The 6,597-nt window shown below is 40.9% G+C and overlaps 1 pseudogene; it reads left to right on the forward strand.

Annotated features, from left to right (window-relative positions):
* Window positions 1-5,400: 5,400 nt before the first annotated feature.
* Window positions 5,401-6,112, forward strand: LOC131483039 (olfactory receptor 7A10-like; annotated as a pseudogene).
* Window positions 6,113-6,597: the final 485 nt, after the last annotated feature.

Below are 6,597 nucleotides of genomic sequence, written 5' to 3' on the forward strand. Positions count from 1 at the left end.
TAAGCAATGCTCTTATTAGTCCCTGAGAAGTATATTACCTCGGATATCTAACCACATGGGTGCCACATATGCTTACCTCATGGGCTTATTTGTGCTACTGCTTAACAAGTAGCTTGCACTGAAATATGATAGGGAGAATATAAATGGATCAGTGATTAATAAAATGTCATCTTGAACATTTGATCAACTAGTTTTAGAAGTCCAACCATTCCTCCTGGATTTCCTCAAGTAGGTATTACACTGCTGGATTTCCTTTCTTTTTTTTTTTTCTTACTAAACAAATGGCATATAAAAACTTGACCTTCAGAAAGTTAAATTTATTTTTGGCCCTAAATGTAACTGATACCATGAAGAAGCTCAAACGGAAATCAAAGAATATCGGTACATGCCCAACAGTGTTCAAACTCCAATGTTCTAGAAAGCTTTGCCTTCTGTTTTATATTTGTTGCCATAAGTTTTCTTTTTTTGTTCCTGTGTTGATTTTGTTTTGTGACTTTTCGTTTAAGGAAAAGCATGATAGCTGTGTATTAGAGCTTATCATACTCAGATATGAAGTTACAATGTAACATGCATCTTTACTTCCAAGTGAAAGATGGACTCCAAATGGAACTATTAAATGTGTCTTGGAAATAGGATGCTGGTGCTAAATATAAAAATGAAAATAGACATGAGACAGATGCATAGTACCCTAGAACCATTTTAAACATTTGAAAGCATGACAGAGAGGAGAGAGTGAGTGCCTCCATCCACTCCAATACCCAGGTCTGGCCAGGCGGAAACCAGGAGAAAGGGACTCCAACTGGGTCTTTCATGTGGAGGACAGGGATCTAAGCACCAGGGTCAGCTTCTGTTACTTTTCCAGGATCCAGGAACTTCATCTGGGTCTCCACTCAGATGAGGCGTGGGGTCAGCTTCTGCTGGCCTCCTAGGTGCATCCCCAGAGCTGCATCTGCAGCAGAGCAGCTGGGACTCAAACTGCAGCTGTCATAAGGGATGCCAGCCCCTGTCAGAGGTGCTTAGCTTGTTATAGACAGCACAGTTCAGGTCTCTGACTCTTGTGATCCTCTGTAACAGTATGTACAGTGCAAACCCATTCTATGTTTCTGCAGATAGACACCTGTGCCAGAATTTATGAAACCTTTCAAACTTTGCTATCTAAATTGTAACACTCTTTTGCTATGAAATTAACATTGTCTTGAATATTCTACCTGAGAGGCTAGAATGCAGAAGTTGCTAAAAGGCTAAAACACAGAAGTTGCTAAAATTCTTACCAAATGAGTGGCTGAAATACAGAAGTTACAAACCCCTTGCTTACCCAGACAGATGGGGATCTATTTTAAAAACTTAAAAACCACAACAGCTTATGATCTTGATGTAACCTAACCCCATGGTCCCCTTCCCTAGTTGCCCAGGTTGTATGTAACCTAACCGCATATATTGCCTATGTTGCTGTTTTTGCCTTGAAAATGTGTGCTGAGAGATTGCTCGGGGCTCTGGATTCTGCCCTCCTGTGAGAGGTGCCGGTCCAGGCCCTAGTGCACTGGTAACCAAATAAACCTTCTGCTTTTGCATCAAGCCTCGGCCTTGGTGGTTTTTGGGGAGCTCACCTCTTGAGACTGACGGTAAGGTAAACCCAGGATTGGGACCTTACATACCTTAGTCTCCTCACTTTATGTTTGTTGAAATGAACCCCACGTGACATGAGATAATATCCCTGATGTAAAGAAAGAATAGTATGTATGCATAGAATTTCTACATATGAAGAGAATATTATATATTTGAAAATCTGTTGAATCTCAAAATATTTTTAAATTATTATTTTTAAACAAAAACCGTGTAAGGAATTAATAATAAATACACATGCTATCTATTTTTTTTGTTTTTTTTCCTTTTTTTTAATTAATTACATTGCATTATGTGATACATTTTTTTTACGCTCTGGGATTCCCCCCGCCCCTCCCCAAACCCTCCCCCTCCGGTGGATTGCTCCACCTTGTTGCATTTCCATAATTCAAATTCAGTTGACATTCTTTCATTGGAGGTATTTACCAAGCATAAAGTCCAGCCTCTTATTGTCCTGGTAAGTTCAATGGTTTCTTGGTGAGACCATCTCTGGTCTGAAGGCAGAGCCAGCAGAGTATCATCCCAATCAACCAAAAGCCCCAACATAATATTTCCAACCATTTACAACATTATGGCATTAATTGACATGGTATTGATTAACCAACATGTTAATAGGAAAATGCGGGTTCTCAACCACAACCTGTGACTTCCTCATAGACATTTTAATTTTGGTTTACATTCAACCGTGTTCTATACACCTTAAAATGGCTTAGATTGCTATTCAGCTGTCTCATGCCTATTTTAATTTTAGTCTTTAGCAGTTTATAGCACTGAAGCATGATTTCGCTGAACCTGACTGTCTTTCAGGTGGTCTAACTCTATAATTCTAACAGGATATATGTCAACAGTTCAAGTGAGCATGTTTAGGAGGGGTGTGCAGAGAATTCTTCCAGATCCCAGTGAGGAGTAACTGATCTTTGTGTCCCACCCAGTGAGGTATAAGTGCATCCCCGCTGACTGTTTCCTGTCTGTTTCTAAGCTTTCCTTGTAGTTCTCTGTCTATCTATTCTAGTTTTGTTTGTTTGTTTGTTTGTTTTGAGGAGTTTCTGGAGCGCTCCTGATGGTTATTACGAGAGGGGGTGGGGACCCAAAGTTGGAAGCAGGCAAGGACCAGAGATACACATGCCATCTAAATGACAATTATTATTCAAGACGATCGGTTATGACATTAAATCTGCTTTATGCCAGAATATTCCATGTCATATAATTTGTGATCAGATAGTCGCTGATGTATGAATCTATGTTTATGTTAAACTCTTGCTATGCAATTCATGTAGGAGACTTTGTTTTGTTTAAAACATTTTTGGAGAATCTTAATGATTTGATTTCTTCTGTTCTTGCCATTTCCTTACTTCAAATCTGTTTCTATGTTATGTAGTCCTGTTCCCTGAACCATGTCATGATTGATAGAGAAATAAAACAAGTAAGGCAACTGCTCATTTAGCCCTTGCTTGAACAAAGGAAAGACATCCCATACTTAGAGAAATGCCTGTGACATAATGTCTCAAGGAACACATTCCATGGAGAATGTTATTTCATGTAAAATCAAGAAATGGTTACTTCTGTAAATATGTGTGCATGACAGACTGTGTATAGGTTGGGCAAAGATGAGAACTAGGAAGATAGAGTGCTCAATGGGGTTATGGCACAAGAGAGAGACTCAGAATAATGGAATAATAAATATGAAACACTTCAAAGAGAAAATGAAGGCCTTCTCTCAGCAGCCATCAGACCTCATAGAAACCAACTGTCAAATAATATGCAATAGACACAGGAAAATAATTCTGGTTGACACAAAAACCCAAGCCAAATTATGGTGTTCTCTGTGTGCTGACTTTGGTGAATGGCTGGTTTATTCTCTTTGCTCATTTGCTCCTGCAGTAGCATTCAGTCTGCATGTTTCTCAATGCCTTGAGGATATCATCACTTTTTTCTATTAGACTCTTGATTTTCAACCTGCTGTTTCTTTTTATTTTTTTCATGCTGGATATCAAGAAGATATAATAGGACCAGGCAAGTTGCCAAGATCAGTGAAAGTTCTAATGACCTCTCTGAGGAGCTTCCTGATCATGTCAGATCCCCCTTGGGAACACTTCTATTTATTAGGATGTTAAAAAAAAATCTTCCAGCCCAGGTAGGCTAATGGACATATAGAAATGTAGCCCACAGGGGAGTCACAAGCTGAAGTTATGGGTAACTTCCACAATCCATAGGGACGGACAGTGTGACAGAGACAGTCCTGCAGAGCTCTTCTCCAGTGATGTGATGGAATGGGTAGAGCGTTTGTGCCACATGAGGAAGGGGACCATGGTGTTCACCATGTGTGTCACTGGGGCTTAAAGGAGATGGTAGAAATACAGAAGGAAGAGACAGTGCCAATTTCCACTAACTTTCTGATGCTCCCACATGCCCAGTATGTACATGCATATTGTTGTGTGTGCATGTACATCTGTGGACATGGTTAGTAGTGACAGTAACAGAAAATGGGCACCTAGGCACATCACACCATCTCCAGTTTGCACTGGTTTAAGGTCATGATTATTGACTTTCTCATGCTGAAAAACCCAAACTGTGCTTTGAATGCTGACAGTTTCACAAGGTTGTGATTTTTCTCACTTGTGGGCAGTTTGCACTGAACCATGGATCCCACGGGGCTGTGCAATTCACAACTACCAAAACAAGCTGTTAAAGCACAGTTTTCAGGATCTTCTGTCTTTTCAGTGTATTGTTGACATCATGACACTTTTAGGTTCAGATGGGCATGTTGTAAATCAAGAGCAGCTGTGCTGTCAAAGGTCACACATAATACAATAGCCAGAACACACAAGCAGAGGTGGACATAGAGCAGTACCCTTTCCACTGCAAGAAAGGCCTTTGTAGCTCATCAGAAAAAGATCAAATGCAGTGGCATTGGACAGAAGGACTCCTTCCATCTTAAAGTGTCAGGGGCATGAGCTTACCTACTGCCTTAATACTCTCTGATCCATGTCAACATTTCCCTATTGCTCATTCCTGTTGTAAAAGCGTTCCACAGTTGTCTTAATCACCTGAAAAGAGCCCCGTCACAGGTTATCAGCCTGGCCTGTATCTCTTGCCAAACACACCATTTCCAAGACAATGTTGTGCACTTAATCTGTTCAAATGACACAATGTTTACTGGGTTTCTCTGACCAGAGACATTAGTAGCACAACCTTATCTATCTCCCATGCTTGAAAGCTTGTTGCTTTCCTCCAAGCATACATCAGCGTGAAGTGATGTATTGCATAATTTCTCTTTGCTTACATTCGGTCGTCAGGATTAAGGACGTTTGGATCTCAGGGCTGCTCACACATTGTTGGTACGGTGCCGGTAACATGATGAGTGGTCAATATTCATTCTCAAGTGTATGAATGAATCTCATAGCTGCAGGTGCACAGTCTCACAAGGAAACGGGACTCATAAGAGAGGAATTCTTCATCAGAAAGAGCAGAGAGATTCTGGAGGGACCCATTTATAAAAAATGATGATGTTTCTGCAGGGCACCCAGCTCTCACCTCTGTCCTGTTCTTTCTCCAATAGGTAGTCACATTGTCAACATGGAACCAATGAACCATACATGGGTTGTGGAATTCCTTCCTCCTGGGACTTTCAGAGGATGCAGCCTTGCAGCCTCTCATCTTTGGAGTTTTCCTTTCCATGTACCTGGTCACTGTCAATGGGAACCTGTTCATTGCCCTGGCCATCCTCTCTGACACCAACCTCCACATTCCCATTTACTTCTTCCTCACTAACCTGTCTTGGTGGATGTCTGGTTCACCCTCACCATCATCCCCAAGATGCTGGTGAACATCCAGATGCAGAGCAGATCCATCAGCTATGCAGGCTGCATCACACAGATGTTCTTCTTCATAGTTGTTGTATTGCTGGACAACTTTCTTCTGGCTGTGATGGCCTATGACCAGTTTGTGACCTGCACTACACGGTCATCGTGAACTTCCATTTCTGTGTGCAGCTCATTCTATTGTGCTGAATTAACAGTGTCTTGCATGCCTTGTTACACAGCTTGTTGGTGCTGAGACTGAGCTTATGCACACATTAAAAATCCTCCACTTTTTCTGTGATTTGAATCAGGTGGTTCACAGAGCCTGTTCTGACACCTTTCTCGATGACCTCATAATGTATTTTACAGCTGTGCTGCTGGGAGGAGGTCCACTGGCAGGGATCCTGTACTTCTCCAAGATCTCCTCCTCCATTCATGACATCTCCTCAGCTCAGGGCAAGTATAAAGCCTTTTCCACCTGTGCCTCTCATCTCTCTGTTGTTTCCTTATTTTAAGGCACAGGTTTCGGTGTGTACAACAGTTCTTCTATTATCCATAATTCACATTTCACTGCCATGGCCTCAGGGATGTACAGGGTGATCACTCCCATGTGGAACCCCTTCATCTACTGTCTGAGAAATGGAGAAATGAAGAAGGCTCTGAAAAGATTTTTGCTCCATAAACTCTAGTGGAACCCATAGCGTCAGGGCTGACCAGTGTCAGTTACTTCATGTCTCAAGCCTCAGGGTCAAACACTGTGATTCATTTATCAGAGGAAGAAGTAGTGTTTGCTTGTTCCACTCACTGTCTTGCTTTTATTATTACTATTATTAATTATTATTAAAATAATTATAATTATTATTATTAATTCCTCTGTGTACACTGCAAATGCATTGCACTGTGTGTTATGTCTGGTAGGTCAACAAACTTTCTTTCTGATTTCTTCTTCTTCCCACCTTTATTGTTCCAGAAATAAAACGGACTCAAAAATTTCATGGAGAAATCGATGCTCATGTGGTGATAGTCTATGTGCTAAAATCTTTAAATCCGTGTGTATTTTACAGTGCCTATACTACTTTTTGCAATTAATTCCTTTTTTTAAAATGCTATTTTAATGACCACACAAATTTTTCTTCTTGGGAGCTGGCCTTTTTCAGTATGGATAACGAGCTCC

The sequence above is a fragment of the Ochotona princeps genome, chromosome 22, assembly GCF_030435755.1.
Source record: "Ochotona princeps isolate mOchPri1 chromosome 22, mOchPri1.hap1, whole genome shotgun sequence".
Classification (NCBI taxonomy): Eukaryota; Metazoa; Chordata; class Mammalia; order Lagomorpha; family Ochotonidae; genus Ochotona; species Ochotona princeps.